The sequence below is a fragment of the Tinamus guttatus genome, unplaced genomic scaffold, assembly GCF_059628265.1.
Source record: "Tinamus guttatus ecotype Peru unplaced genomic scaffold, ASM5962826v1 Tinamus_guttatus_pri_ptg000035l, whole genome shotgun sequence".
Taxonomy (NCBI): Eukaryota; Metazoa; Chordata; class Aves; order Tinamiformes; family Tinamidae; genus Tinamus; species Tinamus guttatus.
Window position 1 is genome coordinate 10,599,130 of NW_028288569.1, and position 13,241 is coordinate 10,612,370.

Below are 13,241 nucleotides of genomic sequence, written 5' to 3' on the forward strand. Positions count from 1 at the left end.
AAATTATATGATCATCTTATTGTAGCTGCAGGCTTAGCTCTGCATGTAAAAAGGAAAATGCTAACAGCCAATTGTTTATCACGCTTTACAGTTAAGAATCTGACAAACTGTAGATTTGTGAGTAACAGAAAACAAAAGGTACATTTTGTTACCATTTACCTACTCTTTAATTGGCACACAACTGTGTAAATAGGTATTTTTAATAGTTTCCTATGCTCAATACAAATAAACAAAGAAAACTCCACCTCTTGCACTGCAAAGATTAATACATGTGCTTAACTTTCTGTCCCATAATTAATCTCATCTGCTTCAATAGGACCACTCGAATTGCTGACAGGGAAACACCAATGTAAGTCCTTGTAGAAGCAAGGCTTGAATTGCCAACAGCACTATTTGGAAGAATTAACTGGCTAGGCCTAGGCAGTATTGCTGAGTGCTGCCTTGCCTTGGGGGATTTACCTGTCACCAAACACTTCCAGTAACATATCATCTACACTTTCTTCTTCTACCAGTTAGCACCTTTACTTACCATTCCCTTCTCACTCATCAAATACAATTCTCCCTTTCCACACATCCTCCCACAGTTGCTATGTGCAGAAGGAGACAGGAGATGCATTTTACTCCTTTTTATGCTTCTGGGCAGTGAAGTGAGATGAGAAGGCAGTCCGGCCTTTACAGTAACTAGTGTAGTTATAAACAGTTCCCACGTGCATTAACATTGCTGGCTGTGGAGTCTCTCAGGTCACACACCAGTCTCCCAGGCCTCCCACTGAAAAGTATTTGCCTGGTTAATTCTATGGACCTTAATCCTTAATCTGTATTTTGTTTATTGGGGTTCATGACAATCAACTGCTAATCAAAAGGTACAAACACTGGATACCTAAATCACCTAGTTCTGTCTCCCGATCAGTAATTTTACATATAGCTTCATCTCTAAATATCCAAGAATGCTATATGAAAAATGACTCTTTGTACATTCTTCAGTTTTTGTCTAAATTCCATAGCTTCCACAGACACATCTGCCTGTAAATTAACTATGTCAAAAAAAAAAAAAAAAATCAATCAAACAAACAAACAAAAACCAACAAAAAGCACACCCATGATACCAGGAAAGCAAAGTCAATCCCTTAAAAGTTCAGATGACTATTTGTCACAAACATTTCACCTCTACTAATGAACTGCAAAAATGAATGATAGAAAATGCAAAACTGTATTATGTTTAGCAGTTAACATTTTAATAAGGAGGAGATTAGCAATTTTTAATACCTCCAGTGCTTTGTTATATACAGTGGCACAATAACAGAATATTTTAATTGCTAATTATTTAGACCTCATTCAGTTCTCACTCAGGCAAAACTCCCATTGAGGGACTCCTGCCTAAGAAAAGAGCTGCAGGATTTGTCTTGCTGTTATTTGAAAAAATCCTTATATATCATAAAATCTATCAAGTTATAAAGAGAACAATCCTTAAATCCTTAGAAATATTAAACCCTACTGAAAGCCCCACTGACTCTTAGCACCAACATGTTTATATTAAGTAAAATAGATTATTGCAGTTCACAGATTGTAACTTACCTGTATAATTTATGCCTCGATGTGCATTGCTAGAGATCTAGCAATGTTTTGAGCCTTCTAGTCCTTTCCCTGCTTTTCTACTGTGGGAAATCTTAGTACAAATGTGATAAGGAAAGAGCATTTACAAACAATTATGATATCAATAGCTTTAGAAATCCCCCAAGTAGTATTTGATTTTACCTTTTGACTTCGGACTCCAAAAGGGTTAAGAGCAGCTCCTAACACTTCTTCTTTATGCTGCTGTAAAGAAAAGAAATGCTTATGTTTAGGGATCTGCACACACAACACCTCAGGTTTTCATAACAGTCAAATAAACAGGCATTCAGTGGTGAAAGTGGGTGGAATACTGTGTATATATAAACATTCATCTATCTAAAAGAAGTCCTGAGAAGAAATGAAGTCCTACACATTCGCATTTAGTACACAGGTGACAAGCAAATAAACAAAATGCACTAGTACCCCAAATGTCACATTATATATGCATACTTTGGAGAGAAAAGTTGCACAACTGACCACCAGTTTAATTGGGAGTCCTTGATATTGCCTCCAGGCTTACAAGAACCATCAATTATTTGTTTCTCAGTTAAAGGGCAGTTCCATTCCTATTAGGTACAAAACCCAAATACACAACCAATTTTCGCCATTTATGTTTGCCATTCAGATGCATTTTTGGGAAAAGGTATAGCTACGCTCTTAACAGGCAAGAGTTTAAAGAGTCCATTTTCTTAAATGAAGAATTTCCTATCATCTCTTAGCTATAAATGACTTAAATGGCTAAAACTTTGAAAAACAATATCCTAGACTGCTTTTGGAAAAAGAAATGAGGTGTTAGTACCACATAACACTGCCTACCAAAATGTTCATAACTGGTTACCAAAAGCATGACGGAAAGAAGTATTTTGAAGTCATATATTAGAGTGGGGACTCTACTTGCATCAGTTCAAGAATAGGGACCAAGCTCCATAATTTCCATTTCCCGTTACGAGAGGTCCAGTTTGGTTACAATTCCCAAAGCCGCTCCAACCGGGTGTCCCGCTTCCCCACAGAAGCAGCTAGAGCCTTTCATGACCTTCCAATGCCAAGCTTTCCACCTGGGAACCTATGTTCCACTCTAGCAGCCAGCACAAGCACGGCAGGAATGGGCTAACTAAGCCTACGGGTATCCTTATATCCTTCGCTGCCGAGGGAGGTTCACAGCCAGCAACACGGGCATTTTAATCATCTGTATTTTGGCCCCTTCGCTGTAGTGCAGAGCCGATGCCATTGCACTTACACGATACAGGCCTGTTTCCCCGTAGCTCAGGTGCTTTGTAATCTGTTGAGCTGGTAACACATCAGGGAACTGGGATTGTTAAGAGGAGTCTCTTAAGAGGAAAACCCTGCTCTTTGCACAACCTTGCCTCTTTAGAAAGACCGCATAGCGTCCTCAGACAAAGAGGATATAACAACAGCAGGCTTCTCCCTCATCATTTCCAAGGTGGACTTCCCACCAGTTTCTGTGCATGACAGAGATGCTTTGGTTTCCTTCTCCATGCCATGTTCTTATTTCTTCGCAGTCTTCTGCCTCCCTTGGGTTTTCCGGGGGCTTTCTCCCTCCGATGATCGTGTGATCTTGGGCCAGAGTGCCCCAAGATCAGCATTTGCAAAACTTTCCCTATGGAAATCCCTCAGCCTACGGGGTTGGTTCTGAACACACAGGGTAGCGTGTGAGATGGCGGCTTCCATTGCCGTTTCATCGCTGAAGATTTATTTTGCCTGAACTAAGGTTGGGTGGCATGTGCTTTAGCTTTCACAAGGTCTGCAGTTGCCTAAATAGACATAGTGGATGGCAGCTGTTAGCATTTTCCAACATTACACAACCATGATCTGGAATAGTCTGTCAGCTCTGTGCAGACAATGAATAAAGCAAAACAGAATGCTTTGAGTATTGAGTAATGAGGAGAGGATTTTGACCTTTACATGCTGTTAGATGTATTGCATGAAGATATGTTTGACTTAGGTGATACTATTAGGTACGAAATCGTGCTGTTTGCCTAATGTCTAACTCATCTAACAACTAAAATGCTTTATATTTGCTGGCAAATTGTGTATTGCAATGCGAATTGGTTTGAATAGCCAGACACTTGATTTGTTGAGGAAGAGAGGGTAAAACTGGAAGAAGATAAAAAGGGGAGGGCAAAAGCACAGGAAACTTATCTCCATGTGAATTAAAGTCTTTTCTATCCCAAATTGTCACAGATCAGTCAGACCCAGTGTGGTGCCTTGACAGTATCTCCTCTAAATCCATAAAGTACTGAATATAAAATCTAAACTCCCAATATCTCTTCTCTGGTCTTTTGATATCTGAGATTTGTTCAACTACACATGACATACAGAGCTATCTTTCTGTCAATTATGATTTCTGCCAAAAAGTGTTAAATGAAAATCTCTACCACTTTTACAATTATTTTGCTTTTTTTAATATACTTTTGAATGCCTGCATTTAACTAATGGTAACATTTCTGCCACATCCATTTTAAAATTTGTGACTTAAATTAATGAAGCCTTATCCTTGGGATATGAACTATTTGAGATGGTCATTTGTTGGCCCGAATCACCTACTAGAGCCACCAAATCCAAAATTAGAGGACATCCTTTGGTTTTCGATTCCAACCTCCATTTTTACCTTTAGTTGTTCCAGTTGGGTCAACACCTTACTGGCAATTCAAGTTGTACCATGCAAATCTCTCACAATCTGATACAACAAAGTGAAATCCATGAACAACAACTCAGGAAAGTCACTTCTGGCCCACTTTTCTACAAAGCAAAAGCAAATATTTTCCAATATTGGTTCACAATAGGCTTACTGACCTCAAAGTCATAAAATATATCACAGTCCTCACTCAAACATGAGATAAATCACAGTAATTTCCTAGAAGAATATTTTCAAGGATGAACCAGATTAGTTAAATTTATTAACTCTATTCTATAAAATATCGAACCATAGTAAGATCTATCACAAAAATCAGATGCATACAAAAGTGCAGGATTTAAAATGTCTCTTCTACTATGTGACTCACTAGTAGAGTAATAACAGCATTCTGTACAGTTGTTTAGAAGCAAACAGGAAAGAACTATACATACTTGTTCATTTCTTAATATTAATGCTGTACAAGCTGCAAGGCCTTTTGACTTGCTGCTAATGAAAAAAAAATCATATTCAGTGAACTACCATTAGAACAAGTGAAACTGAGATAAACACATTCAGCTCAAGAAGGTGCATGTTATTTACATCTTCTCTCAAGTTTATGGAACTTTCACCATGAATAACATGGGAAGAGAGGGAGGAAATATTATAGAATGGTAGCTGTGAGGATCTTTTTCAGCCTCTATATTCGAAGAACAAAATCAGAGAATAGACAAATTACATAAGCATCACTCCAATTCTTCCCAAACAGAGTCATCATACATGCAAACTAATCTCTGTGGTAGCAAGTGGATGAAAGGAATCACTGTTGATTAATGCTAAGAATATAGGAACCAAAAGGATTTTAGACAATGATTCATTGTGAGACTACTGGTAAATCTCTTGGTCTTTTCAGCTTCAATCAACCTGGCATGAACATTGGGCAAAGTATGTGCTTAGCAAAATGGACAAAGCATCGCAGCAATGCTCTTTCTTTAAAAAAAAAGATTTGTGTGTGAATTTAATGCTCATGGAAAACGCTAATCTGGCAAGCTTTGAGTTTGAAATCCTCTCATTTCCGGATAGTACTTCTAGTAGCAGAACAAATTCCCCCACACAGGCTCACTACTGGGCTGCAGTCTTGAACTGAAAGACCTAGCTGAGCAGTTGCAGCATGACAGAGTTCAGGTTCTGTGGTTGCTTCAGCCTCTTTCACTGGACTGAAAACCACAGTCCAATCTCTACTGACTGTAGTGAGTGCCTTTTGTTGTGTGTGTGTGATCTGAGCATTTGTCCATGAGCTGTTGACTTGATTATCTCTTTAATTAATTGGTCTAAAAGTCAAGCTCACCTGTCCATGAAAGAAAAATACTGTTGTTGGATTACCATGATAAGGCTAAAGTCTCGAGTTTTTTTACATGAAGAATGCCAAAGAGAAGACCATTGACCTATCTGTGAAGATAAGGTGATGAATTACTGGATGTGAACTGGTTTGCCCGCAGAATAGTAAGCTTCATGTGTTTACAGAAAAAAAATATTAAAGAAACAACGCTCAGTGTTACAAGTTCATTCTAGCAGGTGAAGATGTCTGTGATGGAACAATATAATCCCTCCTCGTGCATGTCTATATTCTCTTCGAAAAGGGCTATCTGACCAGGTTTATCTACGTGGGAGACTTGTGTTAACTGTCTAAACTAAAAGCAGAAGGACCTTTCAAGGCAACAGTCACACGATGGAGACAGGGAGGTTGGCAATCAAACATCTGTAAAACTATCTACCAGGTTTGCCTCCTGTTAACTTAATGTCTGGTAACTTTAATTAAGCCGACAACATTGCCTGGAACATGAGAAACAAATGGAATGTTTAATATTAGAGGTACTAGCAACTACCATGGTTATTTCTTCAGAAGAAAACACCAATGCAGAGAATGAATTAAAACATGCCATGGTAACAGATGAAGACTTCAACTGTCAACAAAATCGGGCTATTAATTCTCATATAAACAGTCTTTTTAAATCTTTGATTTTTAATATGCAGTCCAAAGATCACTCTCACATTTTAGCAGCTTTTGTCTTTTAATGCCAATCATTTCAACTGACTCTTCTCACTAGCCCGTGCTCTCTCTCACCTTTGGGAAAGGTGAGTGAAAATATCAAATGGTATCTTACTCTGCCAAGACCAAAGGAACTGTTCAAACATTCAGAAAATTAGGTAATGACTTTTCTCAAGCCAAGGAGGGAACTTAATTAACAAACAGTGAGGTAGATCATTGCCTGCCGGGAGGGGGAACTTCAACCCACATCTCTTTCTCACACTCTGATTCAGCCTCTGTTTAAGCCTAGCCTACGTAAACAGCAGCTGAAATCTATTGGAGGGACAATATAAAATTATTTTGCTGATAATCATCACATTCATTTTCAAAAGACACACAGTCAGATCCAATGGGAAATTTGGACTATTGGCCCGTTCATGACCACTGAAACCAAAGCACTGACTGATCCACCTAGACCAAACTACCACTTCCCACAAGATGCAGTCTCACACACATAGCTGTGAATGTTATTTCTGCAAGAAATTCACCCTGCCTTTGGTCTCTCTGAAGATGATAAAAGTTCTCCAACTTTAGGCCTGTCAGCTTTGAACCCTTCACCAGAATGTAATTTGCGTTACAAGGAAAGAAGGATAAAATGTTGCCTGTTGCTTTTTTTTTCCCTTCCAATTTCCATCGTATTGCTGAAGTAGAACAACACCAAAACTTTTGACTGAGATCAACCAAATGTTACTCTGCTACACACCGCTCTCACTAGTCATGGGCATCACAAAGTAACAAAGGTGCTGTTCTCGCCCTGAAAATCATTATCACCTTAAAAATTTAATTCCCTGGAAGTGCTACAGGGACTAGTGCGGGGGTAGGGAAGGTGAAGAGAGAGACAACAGCTCTCCTTGCTCTCCAGAGACCATGTTCCCCTATAGCTCTTGGGTACTGCACAACATTTAACTCCTTGAAGCCTTTTTTCTTATTTGCTTCCCCCTTGGCAGCAACTTTTCCAAACTTGAAAATCAGGACATGAGCCAAGTAAATAATAAATAAATAAATAAATAAAGCTGAATGTCTATAAAAAGTACATAGACTAACCTGCTTAATTATTAACAGGTAAACACAACAAATTCTGAATTATTTACTTAATCTTTTTCGGCTACAAACCTCAGCCTTTTAGAGCATGAAATACATGCTTTATTTTAAGACACAAAACAGATATTTTTTACAGGCAGCATGGACTTTTTTTTTTTTTTTTGGAGGTGAGGTTGTTTTTGGGAATACACACTTCTTGTTAATCCCAAAATATCATCCCGTAACTGAATCCTGATGGAATTTAAAATAGAAAAATCAAATCTTTAGCATAAAGATCCTGTATTCAGGAATTCACTAGTGAATGAGCTGGCTGTTCCTGACTTACAGCTGAGCATCCTCTCCTGCTTCTGTGACTGCGTTTGAAATGAGCTCAGCGAAGAGGGAAGCTGGTGAGGGTTCCAGCAAGAAGCTCTACAGTGAAAGATGAAACAGCCTCTGGCACCATCCTATTCTTTTTCTCGAATAAAGCCATCCTGCCAAAGTAAACCTTGTCTGCGCCTCAAACAAAACAAGTCACTGTTGCATGTCCCTGATGATCTTATAAGGTACTGCTCGAGGCCTGGCCTCCAGCTGAGTCCATCTGCACATTTTTTCTTTTTCCTATATATCATCTTGCCTATCTCACTGTGGATCTGGTAGAGTCTTTTCTACAGATATATTCAAAATGTGCATGGAAAACGAGGGAAGATCCATGTTCCTTCCAAAAGATGTGATAAAATTCATTTCTGTCCATGACGAATTCAGTATATACCCTTAGGAGTCTTCAGCATTCAAAAGCATAGAGCCTCCTTCCCAGGAACCTCAGGCTATCGCACAGCCATTACTAGCCAGAAAAATGCTACATCATGATGAGTGAAGAAACATGACCTTTCTCAGTCTGTCTGTCTTTGGAGGCGATTCCACAGCATCGCCTTTGAAACCTCAGATCAGTAAAAATATGTGCGTTACATTGAAGCTGCTCAGTGAGACAGACCACTAGAAGTCTGTTCTATAGCTCTCGCACATAACCAGAAGCTTGCATCAGAGTATTTCAGCATTTAACAAGGGGATCATATACTACTACTCCCGCCCTCATCAATTCTATAAACCTGCAGAAATACAGCATGTGACATCTTATAATTCATTATTCACCCGCTCTTAATTGTTACAATGGTCCAACGTCATTTCTTTGTTCCTGTCATTAAATATTGATTAAAATTATTAAAATCTATGTACAACACCTTTTTTTTTTTTCTTTTTTTTTCCTACGAAAGCCTTCCAAAGGTGCAATTCAGGAGATGAGACAGTTAATCACAGAGCTGGTTTAGATGTTAATTCAGGTGGCCTACTTATGTTAGAAACATTTTATTAGCACATTATGCCACATGTTTAATATTTAGTATATTGTGTGAAAATGGTTTACTATGTAGTGCTCATATAAGTGACTTACAAATTCTGTTTGACACAGAGAGAACAGTGTGTAAGTAATGCATGTATTTCCAAGTATACCTAAGGCTATAGAAAATAAGGATAAACAGAAGACAGGTGAAGAAAAGAAACCACAAAAGAGAATTTGATGATGGAGTTAAGAGCTAGCTTGTAATGTTTAACCAAAGCAGCAGAATTAAGAATACATGGGCAACTCCCACCCCTTCTTTAGCTTTTGATTTCAGATCTTCCTCGGTAAGCCTTAGAAGCTGCCCAGCAAAAGGAGAATTGCTGAAATCTCACAGTGGAGACAACTGCAACAAAGCATCCAGCAAATCCCCCCAAACCTTTTATATTTGGGCAGACCGAGGAAGAGAACATAGGCCTGTGTTGGAGTTTACGAACGCTTTCAGGACATTTTTCACCAGGCAGTTAAGCGAGCTCTGCCTTCATCAATTATGCAGCCTTTCTAGGGTGTTCTCAAACTGTGCACACTGAAAACCCCCATGGGAGATTCCCTGCGCACAGGCAGCGGATCTTTCCAAAAGGATCTCTGGTTCAGGGGCAGATCTTCACAGAGTAACCAGATCGCAGCTCTACGTGACGATTCTATGTGACTACTTGGTTATAGCTATTTTGGTGGTACCGATGCCCAGAAACTATCACTGGAATTTTGTCTTTACCCCTTAGTTATGAGGAAAGTGCACTGGTTTTCACTCTCCAACTTAACAAGGGAATCAAAGATGTAACCAACAGGCATTTCTAAGGACCATGTAAAGGAAAATTCTTCAAAATTAGGCCTAAAGTGAAAAGATCCAAACGCAGCCTTGATGTCATTCTTACTTCCTTGGAATTACACGAAGACTGGATTTAGCCTAATGTCTTCCGCTAGATCCTCCTTAACTGCCGAGTTACTTGAGCCACGTCGGACACAGGCAGCTTTCTTTGCTACGTGCCCTTGTACAAATATGAACAGGAACCCTTCCAGGGGTGGGGGCAGAAAAGAGGCCTTCACCTCAATCCTAACTCTAGCCCTTGATTTCTAACAAGTGTATCATTCACATCCGTCCAAAATATGTGCTTCTGAGACCCTCTGATGACAGGGCAACGTACCACTGAGAAAAAAAAAGATCCTAACTAACATTTGAGGGTGAGTTGCCTCCAGGTGAAGCTCACAGAACCGCAGTGAACAAAGGAAACCTCCATCAAGACTCAAGGCATCTGGTCAGCAATCAAGATGCTTTACCTTTTTGCATCGCTAACACTGTAATTTTTCAATATATTTATGCATCCTTTTACAATGATGTAGCTAGGGCGTTAGCAAATACCAGACCTGTTTTCTGCAAAAGTATATAATCACAGCAAGAGCATTCTTTTCACTGGTGAAGCATATCCAGTATTTTTGCAAAGGATCCTTCCTGTTTATCACAATCCCTCACAAAATATCAGTCCCAAAGCGGGTTCTGAGTTACTTCAGTGGATGTTTTGTCAAGTGACATTCAAAACCAGTTTTATTTTGGAAAACAAAAACAAAATTAAATTGAGCCTATTTCACATTCTTTTTATTCTCTGAGTACTTTATTGAATTTTTCAAAATTATTCCAATGCATGTACAACAGTTACGCGGCATATCCTAAAACAACTCACAATAGAGAATTTCAGTTCACATTTCCTCTAGGAAAAAGAAAAAAAAGAATAAAACCAAAAACAATCTACAAAACCTCTTTGAAAATGTATCTTTTGCCAGTTATATTCAGTGGGGGACATTAAAAATTCAATATTTGCCACTTTGCAATGACTTCTGGACACAAAACTGTTCCTTCATGCTGCAGTAGGTTTCTGTAGTCTAAAGGAGAACTGTAAGGAATGTATGCACTTGAAATAGTACTGAATATGACGTCCACAACACAGCTCAGACCCTCTCATGAATTACTCCTTTGTTTTTTCCCATTATATCTATCATTCATTATAGCCATAGTATTTATTTTTTAAAATGATTAATATGCAAAAATCAGTACATAGAGATCATGTAACAAGAATGGACTTAATTAAAAATTAATATTCTTACAAAAATAACTATTGTATTAATCAATATGAAGACTTAGATACTCACATCAGCAGGACATTTTTAGTTCTAACATTCATCCTGCTTTAAGGACATGAGGACAATTGATTCAGTAAAATCTTAGCTGAGATACATCCACTACACCGGATATTCAGACTAAAAACGTGTTGGGAGCTTGATGGCAAGCTAGTACACAAGTCCATCACCAGAATGCCTCTTATTTTGCTGAACAAGCATGAACTTTGTAGAGAACTAATATCTGAAGGAAACAATCCAAAAGGAACTGTACATTTTCAGCTGAGAATTCACCAGGAAAAGCAAATGGATATTTTTTTGAACAAAGTGATCTTTGGTGTTATCTTACCCAAATCAACAAGATTTGAAGATGAATTCAACACATTAATGTTATGCACTAGAGATTCTTAATTAAGAACAGTATTGCAAATACTGTTTCCTGCTACCTCTCAAAACAGGTGATCTATTGGCTGTTTTTCTACTGATGTTTATATTTGTATTTATTGACTTACCCAAGCAACACTTTCCTCAAACTTCTGCAAAATGACCTTCACTTTTTTCCAGTAACACAAGTTAATGGTTTATTCAGGTTTTTGTATTCTTATGCAAAACAAAGCCAAACTAAGTTTCTGAAATACCTGCAAAACTATGTTTTCAAGTAATAAATTATTCATATTATAGTACTGTTTAATGACCAGGGATGTCAATCTATTAGGCACTGATAAAGTATGGACTAGGATAAAATGACCATCTCAAAGAACCTCCCGGATGAGACAGAAAGAGCACAGAGGAGCTGAGACACACAGGTTGGAGCTACTTGGCTGAGGTTATGCAGGGAGAATGTAATGGTACAAGGCTAACCTGCATCTCAAACTATACTCCACTGCATTAATAACAAAGGCTTCCACTCTATTCCTTAATATTAAGTCCACTTCAAAAAAAAAAAAAAACCACACAAGTATTGTATCTGCCCCATTAACTTAGCAATTCCAAACATCTTACTACTTTGCATTTGCTTATATCTAACATAACAAATCTCAAAGCAGTATACACTTTGAATACAGCAAAAACAAATAGAAAGGAATTAGTCTCATTTTGCAAGTGCACAAAAAAATGTGAAGGCATTAAGGGAGAATTCATCTCCTCTGGCTTTGGCCATCAAGAAGACACTCTTGTCTAGGCATCTTCTATCACCATTTGGAAGAGGCAGGCAAACCGAGCAAGTGGATTCCTTCTGTCAGCAGGGAAGTGGCTAAGTCACTCACCGGAGAAACCTTTGCCATTCCTTTCTCTCTAGAGATAGATGCTTAGACAAGTTGCTTAATGTTTAGTTGACTATAGTGACAAACCCCACTGTAACAAAAGAGCTATCACTGGCACAATCTCCCTGCTGTATTACAATTGACTTTGCTCTACTAGACATACTCTTCATCTCTTTCATCAACACTTCCAGTGCTACCTGTTTAGAAAGGCTTTAATTTTGCTCTTTTTCTTTTTTTTTTTTTTTTTTTTTTTTGCATATGTTACATTTTTCACTAAAATTTTGGGTTTGTTCCAAGCAACAGCAGTTAGGACCTCTGCCATACCTAGCCTGTGGTAATCATCTGTGATTCTCACAAACTCCTCCTCCTCTCAGTGTTCACTCATTTGTTCTGCTGGTACCTCATGCTTTATTTGGAACCTACCACTTCTTTGGGAATATAATCCAGAGGTCCCCAGCTTGAACAAGACGTCACATCACTGACCTTTTTTTTTTAATGAAATAAATGGAACCACTCTCATTCATCCTCATCATAAACTCTTCAGCTGCCTTGGAAAATATCCCTTCCATACTGCACTTCTCCTTCCCACCCCCAACAATATTCCTCTCTCTACCTGTATCGCCTTTATATACACACCTATGTTACCACAACATAAATCTCTCAAGCATTTCCTGGATATCTCTTCTAAGAGGCAAAATGGTGATTTGCCCAGGTCTACATGTGCTGTAACACACACACGCCACAAGTTCAGTGCACATGGCTTGACCAGCTTATCTACTGACAAACTGGACAAACGGAACTCACAATTTCTTAAGTCTAAATGTTGGCCACCACTGCTTGAGGTACTAACAGACCAAACAAATGCTTTTAAGTTGCAAGGTGTGGCTAAGAACAGTGCAGCAGTGAGTACAAGCCCAGCTGGAATAGTCAGGATGCTGTTATCATACAAATAATGGCTATAAAATCAACTCTCATAAAAATGAAATTTTTCTAAAAGCGGTGATGAAAGTCTGCTATCAAACATTGACTTTAAGTCCTACTATCAGAAAAGGAATTATCTATAACTCTAGTAAAAATTAATCTCACTGTAGCTAAAATTACACTTAAAATACAGAAATG

The 13,241-nt window shown here is 38.4% G+C and overlaps 1 protein-coding gene across 1 annotated transcript in view; it reads right to left on the minus strand.

Moving 5' to 3' along the window:
* ZBTB20 (zinc finger and BTB domain containing 20) overlaps positions 1-4,462 on the minus strand; it is a 387,189-nt gene extending 382,727 nt beyond the window's left edge. The window contains exons 1-2 of the mRNA XM_088534147.1: positions 4,426-4,462; positions 1,756-1,812 (exon numbers count right to left, since the gene is read on the minus strand). The gene's annotated coding sequence lies outside the window, so the exon portion shown is untranslated. The remainder of the gene's footprint in view (positions 1-1,755; positions 1,813-4,425) is intronic.
* Between the last annotated feature and the right edge of the window lie 8,779 nt (positions 4,463-13,241).